Raw genomic sequence first — 27,439 nt, 5'->3', positions numbered from 1 at the left:
ACAGCTAGCCCTTCCATGTCCCTCATAATCTTACACACATCTATCAAGTCTGTACTCAATCTTTTCTGCTCCAAAAATGACAACCTGAACTTATCCCTCCTCTCTTCATTGCTGAAATGCTCCATCCCAGGCAACATCCTGGTGAATCTTCTTTGCACCCCCTGCAGTGCAATCACATCCTTCCTGCAATATGGTGACCAGAGCTGCACACAATACTCCAGCTGTGGCCTAACCAAAGTTCTGTACAGCTCCAACATGGCCTCCCTGCTCTTAGACTCTCAACTATGAAGGAAAGTGTCTCATAAGCCTTTTTCACTGCCCTATGAGCCTGTCCAGCCATCTTCAGGGATCTGTGGATAAGCATCCCAAGATCTCAGGACATGAGAATATTTCATCTCAATATTTCATGTGTCCCAAAAAGTAAATAGCTTCCTTGGAAAATTTCAGACTTATTGTTGAACATCAGTCATTTGGTTTTAAAAATGCATACATCCTCTGGCCATGTTCTTCAACGATCTTCCTAAGTAACAATATGTCATCCATGAGGCAAATGACCATTTCAAACATTTGTTCACAGACTGTAGCCATTATTTTACAATATCTGCAGCTGAGGCAACCTCAAATGGCTGTATTTTAAACTAAAATCTCCCAAATGGATGTGTACATGTAGTGAGAAGTCTTGATATCATTTAATGGCACATTTAAGAACCCACGACTGTTTTTATTTAATTTGGTGAAAACTTTACTTTTCAACAATTTGGCTAAACTCTTGACTACAGTAGAGATGGGCTGGATTTCTCTCACCACCACCTTGTTGAGCTATGTTAGATCAACACATACTATGATGGACCTGTTGTCTCTGAATACAGTAACCAAGCCCCAACTCAATGTAGTTGGTTTCATCATCAGACAAATGATGCTCATTCTGTTCATTACCTTCAGCTGCCGCTGGACCCTTTTATAAAGTGTTGTAGAATCTTCCTGGGTTATGTAGAGACATAAAATGGTTGAGCATTTGGAGCAGTCACTTTGTTGCGGATTTTTTTACAGACCCCCCTAATAGTTGCAGAGAAGTGGAGGTGTGGATTGGGAGGCAGATACTGGAAAGGTGCAGAATTCACAGGGTTGTAGTCATGGGTGACTTCAACTTTCCAAATAGTGATTGGAAACTTTTTAGTTGCCATAGTTTAGATGGAGCGGATTTTGTCCAGTGTGTTCAGGAAGGATTCATGACACAGTATGTAGATGGACCAAAATGAGGAGAGGCCACTTTGGATTTGGTGCTTGGCAATGAACCGGGCCAAGTGTTAGACCTGTTGGTTGGAGAGCATTTTGGCGGTAGCGATCATAACTCTGTTACTTTTACAATAGTCATGGAAAAGGATAGGTACACACAGTAGGGTAAGGTTTATAATTGGGCAAAGGGTAATTACAATTCTGTTAGGCAAGAGCTGGGGAACATAAAATGGGAACAGATGCTGTCAGGGAAGAGCGCTATTGAAATGTGGAGATTGTTTAAGGAATGCATACTGCTTGTGCTCGATATGTTTGTCCCTAGCAGGCAGGGAAGATGCGGTCAAGTGAGGGATCCTTGGTTCTCAAGAGAGGTCGAACAACTGGTTAAGAGGAAGAAGGATGCTTATATAAGGTTTAGGAAACAAGGATTGGAAAAGGCTCTAGACGGATACAAGTTATCCAGGAAGGAGCTGAAGAAAGGGCTTAGGAGAGCTATAAGGGGGCATGAGAAAACCTTGGCAGATAGGATCAAGGAAAATTCCAAGGCTTTTTACACATACGTGAGGAATAAGAGAACGACCAGAGAAAGGGTAGGGCCGATCAAGGTTTGTAAAGGGAATTTATGCACAGAGCCTTAAGAGATAGGAGAGGCCCTCGATGAATACTTTTCTTTGGTATTCAAAACAGAGAGGGACCGAGTTGTAGAGAGGGACAGTGTGAAACAGGCTGGTAGGCTAGAGGAGGTCGATGTTAGTAAGGAAGATGTACTAGGAATTTTGAGGAACTTTAAGATAGCTAAGTCCCCCAGGCCTGATGGGATTTATCCAAGGATCCTATGGGAAGCAAGGGAAGAGATTGCAGGGCCTTTGGCAATGATCTTTTCGTCCTCATTGTCCACAGGTATAGTGCTGGAAGATTGGAGAGAGGCAAACATCATTCTCTTGTTCAAAAAAGGGAATAGGGATAACCCCGGAAATTACAGGCCAGTTAGCCTTACGTCAGTGGTGGGCAAATTATTGGAAAGATTCTGAGAGATAGTATTTATGATCACTTGGATAGGCACAGTTTGATTTGTGATAGTCAGCATGGATTTGTGAGGGGTAGATCACACGTCACAAACCTTATTGAATTCTTTGAAGAGGTGCCCAAACACGTGGATGAAGGTAGAGCAGTGGATGTGGTATACATGGATTTAAGTAAGGCGTTTGATAAGGTTCCCCATGGTAGGCTCATGCAGAAGGTAAGGAGGCACAGGATAGGGGGAAATGTGGCAGATTGGATTCAGAATTGGCTGACCCTTAGAAGACAAAGTGTGGTAGTGGACGGAAAATATTCAACATGGTGCTCAGTTACGAGTGGTGTACCACAAGGATCTGTCCTGGGTCCTCTTCTATTTGTGATTTTCGTAAATGATTTGGGTGAAGGAGTGGAAGGGTGGATTAGTAAGTCCGTGGACGATACAAAGGTGGGTCAAATTGTGGATAGTGCAGAGGGCTGTTCTCGGTTACAAAGGGACATTGATAGGATGCAGAGCTCGGCTGAGAAGTGGCAAATGGAGTTTAACCCTGAAAAGTGTGAGGTGATTCATTTTGGAAGGACAAACTTGAAAGCAGAATACAGGGTTAACGGAAAGATTCTTGGCAGTGTGGAGGAGCAGAGGGATCCTGGGGTTCATGTCCACAGTTCCCTGAAAGCTGCCACCCAGGTGGATAGAGTTGTTAAGAAGGCATATGGAGTGTTAGCTTTCACTAATAGAGGGATTGAGTTCAAGAGCCATGAAGTTATGCTCCAGCTATACAAAAGTTCGGCCACATCTGGAGTATTGTGTCCAGTTCTGTTCGCCTCATTACAAGAAAGATGTGGAAGCGTTGGAAAAAGTGCAGAGGAGATTTACCAGGATGTTGCCGAGAATGGAGGGAAGGTCTTACGAGGAAAGGTTGAGCGAGCTAGGGCTTTTCTCTTTAGAACGACGAAGGATGAGAGGTGACTTGATAGAGGTGTACAAAATGATCAGATGTATAGATAGAGTGGACAGCCAGAGACTTTTTCCTAGGGTGGAGGTAGCTATTATGAGGGGGCATAGTTTTAAAGTGAGTGGAGGTAGATGTAGGGGAGACGTCAGAGGTAGGTTCTTTATTCAGAGAGTGGTCAGGGCGTGGAATGCATTGCCAGAGAGGGTAGTGGAGTCGGCCTAATTGGGGGCATTTAAGCGGCTATTAGATAGGCATATGGATGATAGTATAAAGTAGGGGTGGAGGTTAGATAGACCTTAGGATTAGGGTAAAAGTACGGCACAACATTGTGGGCCAAAGGGCCTGTACTGTGCTGTACTGTTCTATGTCCTATGTTCTAGCATCCTTCTTTAAAGTGATCCTGTGCTCCGTATTGAACATTTAGGCTATCCCTCTTGAAAGGAGCTTTTACTGATATGCTGTTCAACTTCTTCAACCTTTCAAAGAATGTTGAGGGCAAAATGCACATTCTCACTCAAGAGTGAGACTTATTATTTAAGAATTATGTATATGTTCTCCACTCTCTTATAGCCTTGTGTTGGAGAATTGCTTGTGGCATTTCTCTAACCTTGAGAGTTGTCCATCCTGAACCAAGTAGTTTCATCCCTGTAGACTGTAACTTATGTTTCTTCACCCATGGTAAACAATCTTATAAGACATGGACACTTGCCCCTGTAACAAGCTTAAAATTAATTAGCTGCCCATTGATCAACTGGCTATGTCAAACTCATCAGTTGGATCATTGAATTCTTCCTCTCGGAGTGCTTTGGATATCTTCTCTACGGTAGCTCTACAACATTAACTTTTTTGTGTGAGTAACCATATGGATTCTTGCTGCTCTGCATCTGTGTCCTACTTCTACACATCTTATGGAAGTGACTTATTGTTTTACAGATAAAGCATTTTCTTTTAAACAGCTAGGCACTCATTGTACCTCTGAGGCTTCCTTGTTCCACAGCACTGATACTGACTCTTAGTACCTGCTGTCTAACCTACACTTTCTATTGGCTGGTCACATGTTTCTTTGGGTGTTTATACCTTATAAGCTGAATGGATTCTGTTGTGTTCCTGTCATAAGATCTTCTTTCTCCTTTCAGAATTTGTCTCTACTTCTTCCTTTCTGCATCCAGCACAATTTGAACAGCTTTATCCAAAGTAAAATCTTGAGGTTGGTTGGCTCGTCGAGCTGGTTTGTTGTTCCGCAGACGTTTTGTTACCGTGCTTGGTAACATCCTCAGTGCAGCCTCTGATGAAGCATTGGTGTGTTTTCCCGCCTGGTTTTTAAACTCTGGGGTCCGTTGCGATGGATTGCCTCACTTCCAGGTTTCCTCCGTAGTGGAATGTATATAGGGTCGAGTTCCACAAGACTCCTACAACTGCTGGGCATCAGAGTGGCACACAAACCCACATCAACCCTACGACAAGTGCTCACCCGAACTAAAGACCCACTCCCCGCCATGAACAGGACCAATGTCATCTACAAGATCCCCTGCAGAGACTGCGAGAAACACTACATCAGACAAACAGGAAGGAAACTAACAACAAGAGTACATGAACACCAACTGGCTACCAAAAGACACGACCAATACTCACTCATCTCAATCCACATGGACAAGGAGAACCACGACTTCGACTGGGGCAACACCAAGATCCTGGGACAGCCTAGGCAGAGACAAGCGTGAGAATTCCTGGAAGCATGGCACTCCACGAAGCAGGCTATTAATAAACACATTGAACTCGACCCCATATACATTCCACTACGGAGGAAACCCGGAAGTGAGGCAATCCATCGCAATGGACCCCAGAGTTTAAAAACCAGGCGGGAAAACACACCAACGCTTCATCAGAGGCTGCACTGAGGATGTTACCAAGCACGGTAACGAAACATCTGTGGAACAACAAACCAGCTCAGCGAGCCAACCAACCTCAACACCCTCAACCCGAGCTACAGATCTACTCCAAAACCTTAAATTAAATCTTTTTTGGACTGTAATAAATCTGACAATCTGTCATCAGTAATTCCAACAACAGTTCTGTCCCTTATGAGTTTTGCTTTCAAAGCGTCATAGTCACAGTTTTTCACTAATCTGTAGTGATCATTAATAAAATTATCTATGGATTCCCGCACTGAATTCTTCTGTCAAATGTCAATCCTTCAAGAACCATAGATATTCTTAGACTAAGGTAATTGTCAAAATCTAGAGACCACCAGATGGTATTTCATCAAAAGAATCTGTTTCTTATTTTGTAGTTTGACAAGTAATCATGTTATCATCTGTAGGTCCTACTGAAGACAACCATTAATTTATTCATTCATTTTGTGATTTACTGGTAAGATATAGAATTGCTTCCAAGCTAAAGAATCATTATTTCTAAAGTTTCCAATCTTGTGTTCTATTTGGCTCATTTCTTCAATTAAATATACCATGTAGCATAATTTGTCCTGCCATTTCTTCCTAATGTAATTACTTATCACTTCAATATTCACTGTACTGATTATCATATGAATTCTCTATCCCCCTGTGGCACTTACATATCCAAGTTTCTGTAGGTAGTTTCTCTGTCGTCCACTCAGGAAACCACGTATTTGATTGTGGCTTACCCTCCACTTTCCATGTCAGAGATTGGCTAATTTAACTACCAAAAATAAAACCTGCTACCATCTTCCTCAGTGTGCTCCTTCGTTTTCTCCTGGACATAAAGGAGTGAAGACCTTTCAAAACTAAAGGACCAAATTTCACTAAAACAAGAGTTGCAGGTGGCGCAGGGGAGCGAGAATGTGGTGGATCCATGGGCGAAATGAATAGCAAACCAATTTTAACCACAGGTTCCCTGCTGCATAAACCCATTAGTGCCCGTAAACAGCAGGAAGCAATAGCTGGTCTTTAGGTCAGTGCATATTATTTTTGATAGGAGGCCTCCACTAAGGACTAAAAAGGAGGTGACTGCTGCTCAGATTGTGGTTCGGAGTTAGATGTGGAGACCATTCAACCAGGAGAGAAACAGATGAAAGCAAGGTTTGCTTAAAGGTATAAGTTGCCACAGTCTTACCAGCTCATAGGGCTGCTCTCTCATTAGAGATAGACAGATAGTAGTGGTTTAACCTGAGGGTCACCACACCTCAGGTGAGTGAAAGGTTGAGGAGGAGAACCCTTTATAGTAAGCTCACCCAGTGCAGGAATTAAATCCACGCTACTGGCGTCACTCTGCATTACAAACCAGCTGTCCAACCAACTGAGCTAAAGTGACCCCTTCCTTTTGCCAGACCAAACATCTTCAAACCTCACAAAATAAAAACAAAAGGTAAAATCATTTTACTTTTGGAGTTTCTTATGGCTCAGTCTCCTCTCCCCAACTTGTTTGCTGGATGGGGATGATATCACAACTCTTCCCCTATGTAAACCCCTGGTTTAAATGGCAATGGGACCCCACAGTGCCATTCGAGACTGGTCTTTATATTTAAAGTAGGACCTATCTGGTTTCTGGAAGATATCCCTCTTGGTCATGTAGAAATGATCTGCAACTTCAAGGAAACCAACAGAATTTTTGTAGGCAAGTCCCAGTGGCCTTTTCAACTATATTTCAGAGCAAGCAGAGATAAAAATTAGTTGTGACTGGAATACATCGACAAATCTTTTCACTTTCGTAGGCAGGAAACACAACTCTGCTAGGCACTGTGTCCAACTTGGATTAGCACATCAAATACACTTTCCCAAATAACTAGTGTGCATTTAACTCTAATATGCTTAAATCAAATTGAGAACACCATCTTAACACAAATTCTCCTCCCACCATATTGTCAAAAGTCTTTAAATATGACAATTATACAAGCCAAGTTCACCAGATTAACCAGGCTATAACTGTCGCCAATGCAAGAGGATAAGACTAAGATAGGTACAGAAGTATGAAATTAAGGCATGTTTGGCGATAGAAAATTCCAGCTGATATGATAATAACTATTAGTATCAGTACTCCCACAAAAATTTGGAAAATAGCAACAAAGCAAAGGATTGCTCAGTCAGAGAATGTATCTTTACTGTATTCCTATCTTTCAGAAAGTGAGTTGATTAACAACATTTGTATTCTGTTCTTACAATTTTAAATTAGACAGCATTTGAAATTCCAGTTTAAACTGAAAGAATAACTTGAAGATTCCGCGGTTGAAAACAGAAATATTTTTCTTGGAAAACAAAGGAAATACTGAGCACTCCATCCTATACCTTGACATCTAAAATTAACAACAGGCAAATAGAGGTCAAATATAAGTTATAAATTGTACATTAAATGGTAAAAATAATTAAGACTAACTTTGATGATCATACTCAAAATCTTTTAGACTATGTGTTCCTCACAAAGAAGTGCAGCTCATCTCCTGATCCCCAGCCATCAACAGTGCACAACAGTGAATAAATTTGACAACACAGTGTGGAGCAGGAGGAGCACAGCAGAACAGGCAGTATCAGAGGAGCAGGAAAGTTGAAGTTTCAGATCCGGACCCTTCATCAGAAATGGGGAGGGGGAAGGGAGCTGGAAATTAAATAGAGAAGAGGGGTGAAGCTGGGAAAAGTAGGTTGGATGGTGATAGGTGGGTGCAGGTAGGGAGTGCTGGGGATTGGTTAGTTGGATGGGTGGGGCGGATAGATGGGAGAGAAGATGGACAGATTGTGTTGGGTCAAGGAGGCGGGTGGGAGGATGGGTGGGGCTGGGGAAAGGTAGGTGGGTTGGTGATAGTTGGATGCCGGTAGGGGGTAATGGGGATTGGTCAGTAGGAAGGGTAGGGTGGATAGGTGGGGAAGATGGACAGGTTGTGTCAGATCAAGGAGGCGGGGATGAGAGGGAGGTTTGAATGTGAGATCTGGCCCGGCATGGGGAGATTTTAAAACTGGTGAATTCTATGTTAAGGCCATCAGGCTGTAGGATCCCGGGGTGGAATATGAGGTGTTGTTCCTGCAGTATGCATGTCGTGTCATTGTGGCACTGGAGGAGGCCCAGGATGGACATATCATCAAGTGAGTGGGAGGGGGAGTTAAAATGGTGGGGTTAGTGGGGAGTGTGGAGCGGACGAGGGAGTCGCGGAGTGAGCGGTCCCTACAAAATGCAGATAGGGGTGGAGAGGGAACTATCTCTTTGGTTGTGGGGTTGGATTGTAGGTGGCGGAAGTAGCAGAGAATGGATAGTTGGATGCGGAGGTTGGTGGTGTGGTATGTGAATTTCACTGGTACATCACAAATGACACAAGTCTGCAGAACCTGATCAATTTGGTTTGAATGAGTTACACACATGAATGTTATCTTCCAACAACAGAAACAGCTGCAGCAACCTGTTCTTAACTTGTGGATCTAGACTCTGCTTTCTTCAGATTTGGCTGCACATCACCCTTAGTCTCATCAGTTGCCACTGTTGAACTTGCACTGATCTGTGCCCTTATATTGAAGTGGGTCAGTTTATAAATCTCAATTTGTTTTTATTTCCTTAGAAATTGGGAGATTCAAATTCCTTTCTATGTTTACCCATTCTGTTCCTCTTTTCAGTCCACTTTCTGTTTTACTTTCTGCCTCAAGGTACAAATTAAGTTTAAAAACATCGATTCCCTCACAGAGGCTTGAGTTCAGATAGGACAGAGTGAACTTTAATATTGCCAACATCATAATATTAGTCACCATCTTTTTTACTCTTTTCTGCCCATGCTCCAGCTATTCTAGCATTCTTCCATTATTTCACTTCTGGTCTTGGCTTTACATACTGCACTGTACATAATCCTTTTTCAAGTCTCACACTTGACTCACTTCAATCTTCCTTATCATTATTACTCAAGGATAGCAGGCCAGTGTGCTGACTACACCGATGTAATTCTACATGGAGGAGAATAGATGATTGTAATTTAAAATTCAGTGTCTCAAATCAGAACCAAGTTCAGACAATAACACAAAGAATTTTAGAGGGAGTTGGACAATATAATGTTTGTTTTAGAGAGGAATGGAGATGGACCAATTCTAGCTTCAGAGACAGTGTAAAAGTCCATTTGAACTTGACACAGAACAAAATGAAAGTATCTGCATAAGTTCATTACACTTTCTTTCTTCATTTCCTTCAGTTTGTTATCATTGCCTAAGGAAAGGTAGTTGCAAAGTAACATTGTTTTTAAAAAGTCATAGGTTCAGCTAACAAATGACTTGCACCTGAGTGTTTGAATCCTATTTTTCATTGCTTTTGTCCACAGTAACTCCCAGAGAAATCAAAATTCAAGAGTTAATCTTGCATCACTGCTCACAAAGTCAGAATTCACAGTTAAAATAATGGTGTGTTGTGATATTAAAACAGCTGCCAAATATAGAATGGGCCAAAGGCTTTTCCTTTAAATGCCTGATCCTATAAAAATTCACAATAAATACGTTATGGATGGAGATTGACTCTAGTGGGTGAAATGCACAAAAATCCAATTTTCTGTACAATGAGAAAGCTGAATGAGAGTAAATTGCACAGGCGCCTGTTGTCTGCTATGTACTGCTGTGAAATCTACTTCAATAATTATCTTTGATTTGTTTCATATTTGATTCTCTCTGACCAAGGGAACAGAACAGCACCAAAGACTTACTTTTTTTATAGATATGATGATGGGGAGGCTGAAAGGTCACCTCATCGTATGATTCCCAAGCGTTTGTTTCATGTCCAACTCAATATTCTGTTGGCATCGGCAATTGTAAGTTCTTCACCTAGGATTTCAAAGTTTAGTCTGACTCCATTATCCTTTCATCTCCAAAAGTGATGATAATACAATTACACAGATCATTTCATGCTAAACCCTCATCTGTGAACAAAATGTGCACATGATGGTCTTATTTAGCAGTTGATTCCAAAGGAACATAATGAAAGGATGAAACCAAGGTTTGCTTTCTATTCCAACTCATTCCATCTGGTTGGCTTATTTTCTTTGGGTGAGCTGTGTGCAATGGATATCCTGCCTGCCTACTACCAGCAAGTCACTGCCTTGAGCCAACATCCTCCAAAACCTGTAGTTAAAGGGTTACATCACATCAAGATGGAGGACTGGTAGGAAAAAATGTTATGGAGAAAGATATCCAGTCATTTGCTTTAAATATAAGCATAATTAAGGAGCAATAAGGATTGACTTTTTTAAATAATTGCTGTGTGTGTGAGATTCGCCCTTTACTTTTAATTGCACAGCAATGGGTAATGACCATCAGTTTCTAACTACATTACAATAGAGAATGACCCTTCATGTCCTAACTCCAGTATTGTCAAAGATTTTTCAGTTTCTAGGCTCAGCGTAATAGAATGGCCCTTTCATCTCAAAGTTCACTAATAATACTGATCCATTACGTTTCTCAAACAGAAAAAACAATTAAGTTAAAGTTGAGGTTTCAATGGTGAGGCATTTCCATTGCCACTTTTCCAATTTGAATCTTCAATCCAGCATCATTGTATTAGAATCATAAAATCCCTACACTGTGGAAGTAGGTTATTCATCTCATCGAGTCCATAACAACCCTCCAAACAGCATCACACCTGGACCCACCCCTCTAACCTATCCCTATAACTCTGTATTTCCCATGGGTAATCCACCTAGCTAGCACATCCCTGGATACTATGGGCAATTTAGCACAGCCAGTTCACTTAACCTGCACATCTTTGGAGTTTGGGAGGAAACTGGAGCACGCAGACACAGGGAGAATGTGCAAACTTCACACAGACAGTTGCCCAAGGGTGGAATTGAAGCTCGGGGTGCTGTGAGGCAGTAGTGCTAACCACTGAGCCACCATACCACCCAAAAGTAAGTTGACCCCACATCATAGCCAAGAAAATTTTATATACATATTCAGATATGTGTGAAAACACCAAATCTCTGCCAGCAGACTGTCTTTCACCCAACCTTAGAAATTACTCATACAACTGCATTCTGAAAGTGTGGCCTTGGCTCAGTTTTGTTATATTCATTCATAAAATGTGTATGTCATTGGATAGGTCAGCATTCATTGCCCATCCCTGATTGTCTACTGGCGAAGGTAGTGGTGAGCTGCCTTCTTGAACAGCTGCAGTCCTTGTCATGTAGGTACATCCAAAGTGGAGGGAGTCTCATGATTTGAACCGAGGAACAGTGAAGGAACAGCTATGCAGCTCCAAGTCAGGAGGGTGTGTGGCTTGGAGGGGACTTTGCAGATGGTGTTGTTCCCTGCATCTGCTGCTCTTGTCCTTCTAGATGCCAGAGTTTATGGCTTTAAAAAGTGCTTTTGATGGATGCGCTTTTGCAGTGCCCAATGTAGATGGTACACACTGCTGCTACTATGCATCATCAGTGTGAAGAGAGTGAATGTGGAAGGTGGTTGGCGGGCTGCCAATCAAGCAGGCTCCTTTGTCAGTGGAATAGTTACGTTCTTAGATCCGAGTAAGGAGGTATAAAGCCCATTACAAGAATCGAGCACATAAACACACCAATACCCTGCTCACTTGTAAAATGTTGTGGCTGCTGGAGATCTGAAATATAGACAGAAAGTGCTGGTGAAATTCAACAGGTCTGGCAGCATCTGTGGAGAAGAAGACCTAAAGTTTTAAGTCCAACACAACTCTTCCTCAGAGCTGAAAGAGGCTGGAACATGGTGCTTTCTATGCTATGGACAGTGGGAAGCAGGAGCAGCTGGAACAGATCATGAGTGTGCTGGGAACAAAAGCTAATGGGACTGTTAATGGTGGCAGGGGAGAGAGAGAGATTGAAAAATTGTGTAAAAGGTGGGTGTGAAGGGAAGAAAATGGATCCACTCTGTTGAGAGCAAACTCAACAAAACACAAAGAAGATATGACCAGGAATGAGGGGAATGTAAGGAGAACAGAGGTCATTTTCTGAAATTGTGGAAGTCAATATTGAGTCCTAGAGGCTATAAAATGTCTGAGCAGGAATGAGGTGTTGTTTCTTCAGCTTGTAGTAAGCTTCATTGGAACACTATAGCAGGCCCAGTACAGATGTTCTAATGATTGATCACAAACCTGAAATGCTATCTTTGTTTTTCTCTGCACGAATGCTGCCTGTCCTTTTGTGTACTGCTAATATTTTCTGTTACATTTCAGATTTCCAGTATTTGAAATATTTTGCTTTTGTACACATAAAGCTCCTTGGACAGCACATCCCAAGCTTACAACCTTTACTATATAGAAGAACAAAGACAACCAAGCGTATAGAAACATCATGACATCCAAGTCACATAACGTTTTGGATCAAAATCTTGGAACTCCTACCTAACACCACACAGACTGCAGTTTTTCAAAAAGGTGGCTCACAATTACCTTCTCAAGGGCAACAACATATTAGGAATAAATGCTAGCCTTGCTAATGACTTCCAGATTCCGTGAATGAATACAAAAATAATCCAAGAATACTTCAATGCACTGTCAGAAATTGATTAAATGTTGGAACGTGATGGATTACTTGAAATGATATAGAACTCTGGGGATTTGAATCAAGAATGAATTGAATGAGACTATTAACCATATAATCAGGCATAACATGGGTGGGAATTGCTGAATCCTTTTTTCTCTCTCCAATCAGAAGCTATTGTATCTCATGCTCTTACCCTCCCACTTTGTACTTACTCACAGAATATGACATAATTCAATTATAGCATTAATTTAACACTACAAGACCATAAGATATAGGAGCAGAATTAGGCCATTTGGCCAATAAGTCTGCCAAGCTAGTCAATCATGCCTGATATTTTCACAACCCCATTCTGCCTTCTCCCCATAACATTTGATCCCCTTACCAAACAAGAACCTATTTATCTCTGACTTAAATGCACTCAAAGACTTGGCCTCCACAGCTTTCTGTGACAATAAATTCCACAGATTCACCACCCACTGGCAGAAGAAATTCCTCCTCATCTCAGTTCTAAAGGGTTATCCCCTCACTCTGAGGTTGTGCCTTCGGTTCCTAGTCTATCCAGGCCTCTCGTTATTCTATAAGTTTCAGTCAGATTCCCCTTCATTCTTCTCAACTCCATCAAGTATAGACCTAGAGTCCTCAACTGCTCCTCATACAACAAGCCCTTCCTCTCTGGGAACATTCTTGTAAATCTCCTGTGGACAACCTCAGCACTTCTATCATTAGATATGGGGCCCAAAACACCAACAACATGGAAACAATGGAAAGGTCAAGTGGTGGACCTGGAGGGCGGATGGGTGTGGGGGGGTCAACCTACAAGTGAAACCATTGTCTTCAGCTATATTACTAATGGACAGAATGTAGATGAAATACAGGCAGTCCCCGGGTTGCAAACAAGCTCTGTTCTAGAGTCTGCTTGCAAATCGATTTGTTCGCACGTCAAAGCACAGTTCAGAACAATGGAAGACAGCCATTGTAAGTACGGGAATGTTCATTAAATCTTTAAATTTTAAAGGTATGTATGCGATCAAGTTCTTAAGTGACAGCTTTGGTAAGTCAGATAGTTGTGAATCGGTGAGCACCTGTATAGGAGGAAGGCAAGGCCTGGGGATTTCAGAGGTGATTGTGTGGCAACAAGAGGAGACAGCAATGTTGGAGATTCTCTGACTAAGATAGCGTAGGTAAAACAGGAATTTGGCAGATGAAAATAGTCCCTAAGCAACAGAACACAGAGACGTGAGAAGTGAATGGTGCAGTCAACCAATTATCCAGGGTAAGTCAAGAGGGACATGCAGAGTGATAATGCTGAGGAGAAGCTTAATTGGCAAAGTTAAGTTCAGGACGCTGAAGTGCCTAAAAATTAGCATGAAAAGAAAATGCTATTTTAATCCTTACTTTTTTATTAGTCTCCCAACAGCATCATCATCTTTGGAAGTATGTTAGGGTCATTTTCCCACTGATATTTCTAGCCTTTTGTCCATTTGTAGAAGCAGTGACACTACTTCTTCAGCACAATGCAATTCCTGAGCCTTCCAGGCAGCAATCATAAAGAATAACCCAGGAGCTGTCACACAATTTGAGTGTTGTGTGTTGAACATGCCACCTCACCGCCACCTGATGATTTAACTAGAATCACAGAATCCTTATGGCGTAGAAAGAGGCCATTTGGCCCATTGAGTCTGTATCAACTCTTCCTGTAAACCAGCATTGGGTTTTTACCATGGCTAACAGACCAAACCTGCACATCTCTGGACCCAACAGGGCAATATTTAGCATGACCAATCCATTTAACCTGCATATCTTTGGACTGTGGGAGGGAGACATGGGGAGAACATGCAAACTCCACACAGACAGTCACCTGTACTTAATATGCACTTAACTTGAGCATTTAATATGGATGGCAAAAGGTAACAAATGTCATCCAGTATTTCCATCCGGGCATTAATTGGCATCCATAGGGCTGACCTATTTCCCCGACTTTCTCTGCTCTCGTCCTCCCATTTGAAGATATTGCGTGAAGATGAGAAAAATAATCAACCGAACAATAAAAATTCTACAGGCTGATGTAGCACATTGAAGCTCTTTCACGTGTTTTGTCTTGAAATCATAGTCACTTAATTCATCTGTAAAAGCCATTACAAAGACAATTACAGCAACCATCACCAAGGGAAAGCAATTGTACAGTACAAGTGCTGGCACCCCAGGAAGAATTCTATCAGTTTGTATAATATCCTGTTAAAAAATATACCATGTGTAGATACAAATGATGATGACAATACACTGCATAAGCCAGAAGCAAAATATATTTGTGACTCACTGTCAGGGGAAGAGGGGTGGTTGTCATAAGAGAATTAAAGTACAGTTTAAATCCAAGCACAAAATGTAGGATAGATAGTCTTGGTTTCTAGTAGCTTCCTTGTTTATTATATCTCATGATATTTATTTAGTTACAATACAACTAACACGTAGGCTTCAGCAAGTCCAAAACCAAATGAACAGCCAGGAGGTTGATGTAGTGATAAAATCATAGGTTGATTTTTAATTTTTTTTATCCTAAATTTTATAAAAGAAAAGAGTTGGACGCAGTTGTAAACTGATTGGACATTATCTACCTGTTGATTACCTGACATTATGCTGGCTTCACACTCATCAAGCAGTGGTACTTCATGAAAAAAATCTGGAATAAGTTACCAATCCAAGTGTTGACACTGTCTGCTTCATTATTACAAACAGTCAATCATGTCCAGTTGGTGTGCTGATCAACAATCATTTATCTTATCTAAATAGCAGCATAAAATTAAAACAAAGAACTCTGGATGCTAGGAATCTGAAACAAAAACAGAAACTGCTGGAGAAATTCAGCAGGTCCGGCAGCATCTGTAGAGAGAAAACAGAATCAATGTTGAGTCCAGTGATCCTTCTTCAGAATTTATAAAACCAAAATTATAAAGAAGCAGCATAAAATTATCCTACTATGATGGTCTAATTCATTCTCTCTTTGGGTGTGCCTCATTAGGAGCATAATAAACATCCCTATTATTCCAAGTACATACAAATAATGCATGACCATTGAAGCCAAATGCATGTTCATGGACATTTCTTAGGTATCAACATGTTGCTACTATTCTCAAATATGATGCAGTTCTTCAAAGAATAAAAGGCAGAGGAACGTCTTCTCACTGATATCGCCAATCACAGTTGCATGCTGTGGTTTGTATCTCTTAACCATTGTACAAACTTGAATTCTTACTGAGCAAATATATGGAGGACAACGCAAAATTTGAGGGCTATGGAGGGATGAGGAAGAGGGTTTTATAATTGCATGCATAATTATAACAGTGTATTGCCTGCAGATGCTTCGCCATGGGCTTGGATGAGCAACAGAAGCAAGGCATGGAACAGCGAAAGGATAATGATGTATAGGAGCCATAAAGTCATAGCAGACAGGGCTGCTTTCGGTGCCAAAAAGCTTCTTGTAAACATTTATAATCCCACAGATGAAAACGAATGTGCAAACCCTGTTCTACCAGACATGCCAAGGCTTTCAAGTTTTCCATGTGTTATAATGTTATATTGTCTCAGCCTTTTCATCATAAGAAGCAGTTAGCTCAACCAAGACATGGGACTGACCTTCAAGCCAATGGAGAATGGAGGGGTTAAGAAGAAAATAATGTAAACTTCAAATGAAAAGATAAAAAAATAGTATTCCAAAGCTCCAGTCATATCAAGAGCACAGAGCAAGACACTTTAGGAGCATCTACTTCCTGAGAACAGGAGGGCTCGACAGGGTGACAGCTGGTAGAGAGTATAGAGAGATGTGACTAATTGGCACACAGCGCTTCCAATCTCCCTTAAGATCATGGAAGCAGGTGGAAGAAGGCCAAACCAGGCACAGCATGCACCATTTGCTTTAGAAAGTGCAGGAATTGGAAAAGATCCCGCAGAGTGAGAGAATTGCTTCAGCAGTGCAACAGACACAGTCATGTCTGATAATTTGAAAAAATAATAATTGCAAGAGAAAAAAGATTCTCTTGGATCGAAGACAAGTGATGTTCTTATAAGCTTCAATTTCATGGAGTTCCGCTGGCAGTGTGGAACCTTGCATGGGACAAATTTGTATTATGAAATTGAGCATGTAGACATTAAACATGATTTTCAGCCTTTTACAGGTTACACAGATGACCAACAGAATCCTTTTTACATCTACTAAAATTCTTTAATTTTGTCACATATTTGATTTAACAGCTTTTTGTCACCTCCTTACTGATAAAAATGTTATGCAAAATGCAGAACAGTATGTATATGACTTGGCGTTAGATGTTGGGCTGGTTTTCTGAAGATTGGCACAAACATTGCTCCTTTTTGCAATGAAATGACAGGACATTTCTGACTGGAGATTTGAATCAAAGCTTCTTCAATAAATTGAAGCCGTACTGCCATTCTGGCAGGTCCCTCAGTGTCAAATGGTCGGGAGAAGGAACACTATGCTCCCTTTACACAATAGTTATTTGTCATGTTCTGTAACTTAAAGGTCCAGAATGATACACAGCCACTTTTACAGAGGCGATGAAATAGTACATACATAAACAAGGGTGAGTGGGTAAGATGGGTAGTTGAAGGGAAGGCTGCCAAGTAACTAGTTTGAAGTGGGTAAGGAATAGGTTAACAAATAAATAGAATGCCAGGTGGTTAGGGTGGCAAACGGGGAGGGGTAGGATTCCAGGTGAGAGAATTTGGAGTTGAGTCCCGAGTTGAGGGATGGGGGGCTGGTTAGGGGAGTAGGGAAGCGCAGAGTTTTCTGTCTAACAGCAGGAGAAAATCAATGTGTCAAATCTTAAGGGAAAAGGGGGCCCTGGATTAAGATCAAAGGTTATAAGGGCTCTGGGGGAAGATATGGTTGAGGTGATGCATAAGGTATGATGGAGGGTCACCTGAACAGTTACCGAGGAGTTAGACTAGATATGTAATAGTCTACTTTTCTTGAGCAGCTATTTACTCAACTGCAGCGAATTCTCAGATTTAAATGGATTCTCTCAGAAGATTCCAAGTCTAGGGGAATTCCCAGCGGAATCTTCAATTTGCAGGGCAAATTTTGCAATCTGTTACATTGGTGATTCCACAGGGTCCCAATACAGAATCGTTATCTATACTTCAGAAATAATTACGTGGCCATTAGAAAATCCAGGCCATTGTCCTTTGAAAGGCGAGTAGCAGTTAGTGTTGTTGGTTGAAGAATTACTTATGTGCATTTACATTGGTGCATTGATTTCTTAGCATCATTCAGGTCTGATTGTTTTTGCATTGTAAGATTTTGTAAGATTTGTTCCCAACAACTTTCCTGTTTTCATTTACTATTGACTTCCAACAACCAAAATGCAGAGGAGGGAATTGTGGTGAAGTTTCAAAGACATTCTTAAAATTGATTGCTGCTTTTGAGGGGAAAAGAAAGGTACAGTATGGTATTAGTGGAAATAAAGGTCTAGATCTACTGATACATATCCACATAAAAAATTGACAGACATTTCCACGTAATTAAACTGCAAACTTTCCCAAAATTTTGCATTGAGTTTTACATTGATGTACATTTACATGACCATTCCAAAACTGCACGTCAGTAATAGCATCAAAAATGCATCTCAATCTAGCCCTGATAATTATTGATTGTGCAAATTGCAAATAAAATCATCTGTAACTGTTGCAGGAACATGCAGTATTATTTCATGTGAGCCACTTGCACATTTAATATGCAATTCCTCTGGTAAAAATTCTGTGAAAAAGTGCAGAACAAAAGAATGTTCAATCAGCATAACATTCTCCTTTCTCATGGAAAGTAATTCTGTAATTCTCAAATCAGATTTTCGGATTCTTACTAATGTACAATATTCACTTTTTAATTTTTTTTCCCAGGCCACCTAATGTTCTTGCATTGGTTCTGTCTGCCTTTGGTGCTTCTGCTTCACCAAAGAAGCTGTCATACAGTTGTCATCTGCTGAGTCCTTCCTGCAAATAATTTTTACCACAAGCATAATTCTTCCAAGCCGCCATGGCAATAAATGATAAATTAATCAATCAACTTCAGATGCATCAAACATTCTAAGAAAACATGTTCTTGAATGTTCCTTTCAAAGGAGACATTAACTCAACAGAGCATAAAATGTTTTTCCCATAGCAGAATTCCTAAGACTATAAAGCACCATAGATGACAACAATATGACCAACCAACAAATAGGATCGGCTTTTGTTCCATCACTTCCTCATCTATGCACTCTGCTTCAATTGGTTCCTCTTCAAACTCTGTAATATCTTTCCCCAGAACATACATAGCCACAATGATACTGGAAATATTTTTGAGAAAGCCTGATGATGCTCCCTTGTCCAGTACCACTAACAATGCTGATAGGTTGATCTTCCAAGTTCACAATGCCTGCAGGTCAAGGGGACACATAAAAGAGTGGTTCAAACACTTTATGGAAACTTACAAAGGACCATCAGTATCAAGCATTAGGTAAATGGTTGAAGATTCAAATTATGAAAAGGTATTGCTTATAAAAATGTTCCACTTCTACTGCTGGCAAACATAGTGCATTATTTATCCTTTAGAGGGCTGCTGTGGATTCCCAAACAAGGCAATCTTCCTTGTAAATATTTCAGATCCACTTTGTCAGCTAATCAGCAAAGGTCACTTACTATCATGTATATCCTCTTGGGCACAAGTACAACATTATGCCTTCACATTGGTATTTTCTTCCTTTTGACCTTGATCATCACTTCTCCTTTCCCCTCGATAATCCTGTACAACTCAAACTCAGATATTACTGCTTGCCAGGAAATTCATCAGGAAGCTGACTTGTAATGTCCAGTGCTGATCCCATCATCTTTAAATTTAACCCGTTCATCTGGGCATTGATGCCCATCTGTAGCTAGTATGGTCATTCTTAAAATAGGCAGATCATGCCCCTGTGATGCAATCAAGCCACAAATGCAATTTTAACCTTTTTGAGGAAACAGGGTGAGCAGCTGACTGGTGGATGAGGCTGAGAGTTAGAATTTCCTGAAACCCCACACCACAGGGGTGAGGTTTGGGTTTGATGCTTGCCTTGTCATCTGATTCCCAATACTGGTTAAAATCAGAACTATATTGTTTACTAAACTCCCTTCAGCTTTAAAATGCATAATCCAATCTGGGTGTCTTGGTTTGATCTTAGATTGGCATAAACACAACATAAATTATTCAATAAATCAATTGCAGACATAATGACACACTTAGAACTTTAGTTGAAAGAAACCCATTAACTATGTAATCACAGAGCAGTAAATCAACCCTTATACCAAACTGCGAGTGAATGTATTGGTTCAATGGATCTTGTTTCCAGGGAATAACGTACTGCTGCAATGGCACCTCTTAAAATGCTGACTGATTAAAGCATCAATGCTTCAGCTGACGTATCTCATTTTGTTTTTAATGCGTTTGGTGTGTGTTGCAGTGAATCACATAAGAAACAAATTTCAGAACCCAACATTTCTTGCTCAGAGTTTAGAAGCAGGGTTAAAGCTTCCAGAAAGACACTTTCTACATTAACCATCTTCCTGAGCCTGACACTCTATGGGATTGCTTTTCCTGGTCATACTCTGAATGATACCAATCGCCTGAATACAGCAAATAGCAAAAATTTAGACAAGGAAAATCATATGGAAATTATGGACTTCTCTTGATTTTCCATCCACTTAGATGTAGTCTGCACCATCAAACGTTTCTCTTTTAATGCACAAGGTGATTGTGAACAGGAACATGGAAAAGCTTCCCCATAACATCATCGATGTGAGGTGAAAATAATTCACACCCACACTAAACCTAGCATGGAAATTGGGAATGAAGACCTGAACTGTCTTCAAAGCAGTGTGAGACTCCTTCTTTCAGGTCAGTCCATAGCATCAAAATCAGATTGTTTCAAAGCCATAGATGTAGCGATTAAAAACTTGATTGATTTCTACCTCTTTTCTAATGCCCAGCAGTGATGTAGTTTAAGTCACATCTATGGCCTGGTTGCACCACACACACATTTCCCACATCCTACCACTTCGTTGCTGGGGTTGCATATCAGGCATCCAGTCACTTCTCCTACATCACCATCACACACCCATTGCATTTTATTATCAAATACCCTGCCCAGTCTTAGATTAACCAGTAAAACCAAACAGAATTGGCGTCGAGAGCTCCTGATGCCATATAAATGAATGAACACGGCTGCATGTTACTGGATCACAGAATTTCTTTCTTTCTGAATTACCAGGATTGTTTCAAACTCACAGGTTGCTCATTCCACACTTTGTTTTCCTTACAACCTTTCGTCAGCTTGTGCTAATTATACCAGTAGCTACTTCTGCTCTTCAATGAGCTACTGCCCATATATTTACGACTTCACTAAGGTCGCCTATTACCAACTCCATATCATCATCCATCTCTAGACCTCCTCAGCTTAGCGGCTGCTAAGACCCTTATACTTGCCTTTGTTCCCTCTGGGCCATTCTAATGCACTGTTGGCCAGTCTCCCGCCTTCCAACTTCAGTAGATTCAACACCATCCAGAACTGGCATCCACAACAAGGGGGCACTGTTTCAAGATGAGGGGATGGCCATTTCAGACTGAATTGAGTATAATTTTAATTCAATCAAATACAATCCTTTTAGTGTGGAAGCAGGCCATACAACCCATCAGGTCCCTCCAAAGAGCATCCCATCCAAACTCACACCAGCTACCCTACCCTATCCCTGTAACCCTACATTTCCCATGGCTTATCCACCCAGCCCGCACACTCCTGGACACTATAGGCAATTTAGCATGGCTAATCTACCTAACCCGCACATCTTTGGACTGTGAGAGGAAACCAGAGCACCCAAAGGAAACCCACGCAGACATGGGGAGAATGTGCAAACTCCACACGGACAATGACCCAAGGGTGGAATTGAACCAGTGTCGCTGGCACTGTGAGGCAGCAGAGCTAACTACCAAGCCACCATGCTGCCCCACAAGTAGTTGTGAATCCATCAAGTTTGTCAACGTACAAGGCTAAGATCAATTGCTATTTGAAATCTGAGGGAATTAAGAGATATCCAGATTGAGTGGGAAAGCGGAGTTGAGATCAAAGATCAGCTTTGAACGTACTGAATGGCAGAGCACATTGAAGAAACTGTATCATCTATTCCTGATTCTATTTCTTATATTCCTCTGCCCTTATCTTGACTCAGCTCTCTGTGCAAGGTGTTACGGAACTACCACAAAGATTTTGTAATTTGCAACACCTTAGCCATGTCCTTCAGGAAAGTGAAAGGATGGTGGCTTTGACAGGAAGGTTTAACACCTACAAATACCACTGGTAGATGCTTCTGTAAACTTCACATGATGCAGGTGAACCAAGATCCTTTTCCAGCTCAGGATAAAAACATTCTGACAGAGCTTTGGATACCTAGTTGTTGATTTTGGGGAGGAAGGGGTGGTCAGAGTGGGCCATAAATTTCTGATTTTGATAAGTGGCTTACGTACTGACCAAAAAGGACATCTGAGCTGACTGTTCAAGCAATATCATTTTTTGGGAGTGTAGAGGTGGTGTGGAGAGGCAGAATGGAGGTGGGCAGAAGTTTCTGGGGATGGAGGTCACAAGGAGAGAGGGATAAGGGTGTTGCACATGGCCTCACCCAGGCACCGAGTGCATTTGATGAGCGGCCCCTTCCCTACAGCAGAAGCTGACCCTAACCCTTAATTGTCATTAGTTGGTTGCTTTAAAGGTCTCAATTGTTGGAGGGGTGTGGCAGGAAGATCAGCCATGGAACTTAATTCTGATGGAGGTGGGATCAAATGAGCCTTCTCCCTGCCTGATTAATTGCACTTCCCAATTCCTAGCTCACCTCCTCTAGAACAGGAAGATTCCACCCACGGTGAAATACATTATTTTGGGCAGGTAAACTTTGCACAATATTACATTGCAGCAAGTCTTCAATATAGTTGAGTAACAGCAGTTTTCATGATGAAAACAGATGAGGGAAGGACAGGGAGCAGAGGAGACCTGATCATGTTTTGCAAGTTGATGGCAATGTTGGTGACTGGATCAATAAGGAAATGTCATAGATTCGACATATTGGCTTGGGGCTCATGCCAACGGTATTAGTGGAGTTTACGTTGCTTTATCTGTCTACTGTGAGCAAGATATCCATTGCCAGATGAAATACACTCTTTTGTGCTGCAGGTTTTTTGAACTGCACCAAAACTGATGCCACTTCATCCAACAGACAAGACTTAGACAACTCTGGACTGTTTGTGAATTCAGAGGTCAAAGGGCTGTTCATTATCGCACCCAGAAAATATTTGATTTGTTTTTATATCATTTGTCTAGACTTAACCAATCTAATAAATAGAATGTGAAGCAGTTTGTTTGTATTGAACCAGTTTGCAAATACAAATTGTTCCTACGCACGCATTAATAACCACATGCGCATTTTAAAAAAGCATTTATAATAATGTAGTAATGTAATTGTACTGAGAAGATTAACTATATAATTTTTTGCAATCTACCATGTGTGAGTCATCTATATATCATAATTATTTATAATGGGAAAATAACATGGCAAAATGCATCAAATCATAAATCTAGTGTTAAATTTTCAATAGTAATAAAAATGTTGATGTGTGTTAAAAATCATGCATGTTTTAAATCCAGTTATTTTCAGTAATAAAGTCAATGGGGAGACATAAACCATTCACCTACTACCCCTCCTCCATACTCCATCATCTTCAAATCAGCCAACATTGGTTTGGAGTGCAGCTCCAAGGAAGCTCAATTCAGTGTCCAGGTATGTCCCACAGCTTCACCTTTGGATTGGAAAGGTTAGCATTCCCTTTCCCTGGTTTGGTCTACTTTCTGTCATGACAGCTAGTTGAACAGCACCTCCCCCCACCCAGACACCCAAACTTCAAGATTCCATGAACAATAACAACATCCATTCATATAGTAGATATAACAGTGTGGAGCTGGAGGAGCACAGCGGGCCAGGCAGCATCAGAAGAGCAGGAAAGCTGATGTTTTGGGTCGGGTCCCTTCTTCAGAACCCCATTTCTGAAGAAAGGTCCCGAACCGAAATGTCAGCTTTCCTGCTCCTCTGATGCTGCCTGGCCTGCTGTGCTCCTCCAGCTCCACACTGTGTTATCTCTGACTCCAGCATCAGCAGTTCTTACAATCTCCATTCATATAGTGCCTTCAAATAGTAATATGTCCCAAGATGATCAACAGGCCATTATCAGTCAAAATTTGAATCTGCATCACACAGGGAGATATTAGGACAAGTGACCAAAAGCTTAGTCTGAGGGTTAAAGACTCAAAGGAGAAGGGAGAAGACAAGATGGGGAGAAGTATAGACTTCCAGAGTTAAGGGTACTGCTGCCAATAAAAAAGATTAAATACCAATGGAAGTTTATACTTATGCTGAAGAACTGAGTTGTGTCTATATCTGATTGGATAAATCATCTAACAATGTGTAGGCAGGCTCATTTTCAATAACTTTTGCTATAAATCAGTCTAAAATTGGCTTCACATTATACACCCTTCCCAGTTTACCCTCCCACTGGGTATAATGTAAAGTTGGTGATTAATTTAATATTGTCCACTTCACACCTTCACCAAAAATTAAAGTTACATAAAGTAACTTGGCTTTCAACACTGTGTAGAAAATATGTTCCATCTAATTGGCATTGCAAAATGTTGTCATTGGTGAAAAATCAACATCAGTAAAGCTTTTGGCGAATTTCTCATAGCTGCCTGATGGAAACTTCACCAAAAGTTTGAAAATGGTCTCTTTAATCCTCCTCACCATCACCTCTGAAAATTTCAGATCATAAACAGCTGCATCCAACAAGCAACAAAATAGGACTGCAAGTAATGTTGAACGTAAATATATAATCCCTGAAATATTTCATTAGCAGAAACAATTGTAATACGGGCAGTATTGTGGCTCAGTAGTTAGCACTGCTGCCTCATAGCACCAGGGACCCAGGTTTGATTCTAACCTGTGTGGTGATTTCATGCTATCCTCATGTCTGTGTGGGTCTCCTCCTAGTGCTCTGGATGATTTTAACTTTGTGGGGATGATTTTTCTGGGTGACAAGCAGCAGAGCTCTTTGAAATAATTATCTTTCGTACTAGCCACTGAAGGGCAGTGAACATTGGACAGAATATTTTCCAGCCAACAGTGGCATGGTTCCTGGCTGACAGAAAGTTAGCTGCCACGTTGCAAATTAACAATGGGGTGGTTCAGTGGCTCAATTGTTAGCACTGCTGTCTCACAGTGCCAGGGACCAAGATTTGATTCCAGCCCTGGGTGACTGTGTGGAGTTTGTATATTGTCTGCATGTGTTTCCTCCAGGTACTCCGGTTTCCTCCCATTGTCTGAAGATATGCAGGTTAGGTGGATTAGCCATGCTATGTTGCCCATAGTGTGCAAGCTAGGCAGGTTAGCCATGAGAAATGTAGGGTTACAGGATAGGGCAGCGGGGTTGGTCTGGATGGGATGATGTTTGGAGGTTTGTTGTGGACTTGTTGGCCCAAATGGCCTGCTTCCACATTGTAGGGTTTTGTGGTTCTAATAACAAATGCTGCCAGGGTCAAAAGACTAGATGCAATTTTCCCATTACAGAATCATATATGCTATATTACTATATTATACTATATCTCCATTTAAAATCTAATTATCTCAACCTAAAAGAATCACACCATCCACGCAACAGATATCTTAAATTTGTAAAAAGCCTATAACAATATTTAAACATTTATAATATTTTAATAAGATCAGTTGCACTCTGTAAGAAGAGAAGTGTCATTATACTTGATGTCAAAGTTGGATGTTGTGTGCATATTCACACCTTCTTCCAGTTCAAATAAATACAGAAAATGCAAATAAACATTTGTTAACATCAACATTAGTACTACAGCATGCATATGTTACAGACTAAGATAATCAGCCTGTTTTAATAAGTCTTCATGATTACAAACAGAGACTCTGTTTCTTGACATTGTACTTCAAATAGCAGTATACCATTAACATTCTACATTTCTATATTTGAAATGAAGTTTTGATCATTACTATAGATAAAACCACCACCTTTTCAGGTACAATTAAAGATGGACCTTGCCAGCAACACTAATATTTATTCCCAAGAATAAATAAAAAATGAACATTCATAACCTTTTCCAGTGTATAACTTGTGCACTGATGGTCCATTTCCACTTCAAAGACACAGACCAGATGCATTACCGGACGGTTTCTCAATTAGAATCTGTATATTGACACTCCTTTCACCATTTCAGACTATGCATTAACTGTCTGTTCCAGCATTACAACCTGTTCACTGCTGGCTCACTTTATCCAAACAGTCTTCCAAATGTTGGCTTATTTCACTTTTCCACTTTCTGCACAGATGGCAAATTTATGTAATGATTGTCAGGCACCTCCTTATCTGGCAGAAAACCATCTTGACAAACCAAAGAGCGATATTAATTTGGAAATGCAGACACAACTGTTCATATGGCAGTTTAACCATAATATGTGGCAAAACCACATTGGGTTGGAGCAATGACCCAGCATATCATGTTTGAATCTAGCCAATAGCCCATTCTTGCCAAATACATCATCTGGCCAGTAGGATATTTTTCTTCATTAGGTGGTAAAAGTTGACATGCAATTCTTTTCTCAAGGCAGAGGCCTGATGTCTCCACTTTCCAACTGTCTCCCTTAATTGTTAACAGTTACTTTCAAATCAATACCAAAGTTCAGATTCTTATCACCAATCAGTCTTTGACGAGGTGCAAACAGTTGATTGAAACTGCTTGGAGACCCAACTTCGCCAAAAGATAACTAACGGGGTGTGAAAATCTTATTGAACTGCGTTTTATAGATTATAGGTGGTGTTGTTGTAATTGTGTCCTAAGGAACTAGAGTATGGTTAATGGCATTTGGCCCATGTCAGTGGCTGCCTGTGATAAGGAGGAATAGAGTAGATGGTAGGATCTTTTTTTTTCTGAAGAAGGGTCCTGACCCAAAACGTCAACTTTCCTGCTCCTCTGATGCTGCCTGGCCTGGTCTGTTCCTCCAGCTCCACGCTATGTTATCTCTGACTCAAGCATCTGCAGTTCTTACTATCTCTGGATGGTAGGGTCTATTCTGTAGAAGCCACAGCATTTGAATGCAGCAATTACCTTTCAGATTGGTCTGTCCTTTAGTGACAAACAATGACCACGAGCTATTTGCTTATGATTTGGAAGGTCTCGGAAGGTTGATCATATCTCAGTGACAATTATTTTCTGCTTTAACCTTGTTAACAAAGTCCTATCTAACTGATCTTGCCTCATCAACTATTTGACTATTCTGAGCGAGCAGCATTCTAAGTAGGCAATGGAATGCCTCACAAAGTGATATATAAAATGTATTTCCAAAAATTACTGAAAAGGTTTGATTGCAAGGATGTATTAAAGCTTAATGCTTTGAAAAGTGAAGGTGAAAATGGAAATTGATAAGATATTGTCTGAAAGATGGAAATCACATGTCCAATTTGTCAGGACGCACAGTCGGAATCCGTGAATAAGCATTGTGCTCACAGTATGTCACTTGGATACCTGAGGTCTATCTGAGGGGTGGAAATTTGTCTGTTCAACAAGGAATGTACATTGTGAACATTAATTGCAAGGGAAACTTAGTGCATTACCTCAGAGAGAAACATGGTGCAGGGAGAAAAGTTCAATTCCATTGCACTTGCAGG

Source organism: Rhincodon typus, chromosome 10 (assembly GCF_021869965.1).
Source record: "Rhincodon typus isolate 14 chromosome 10, sRhiTyp1.1, whole genome shotgun sequence".
Taxonomy (NCBI): Eukaryota; Metazoa; Chordata; class Chondrichthyes; order Orectolobiformes; family Rhincodontidae; genus Rhincodon; species Rhincodon typus.
Note: the sequence above shows the minus strand (reverse complement) of the source record.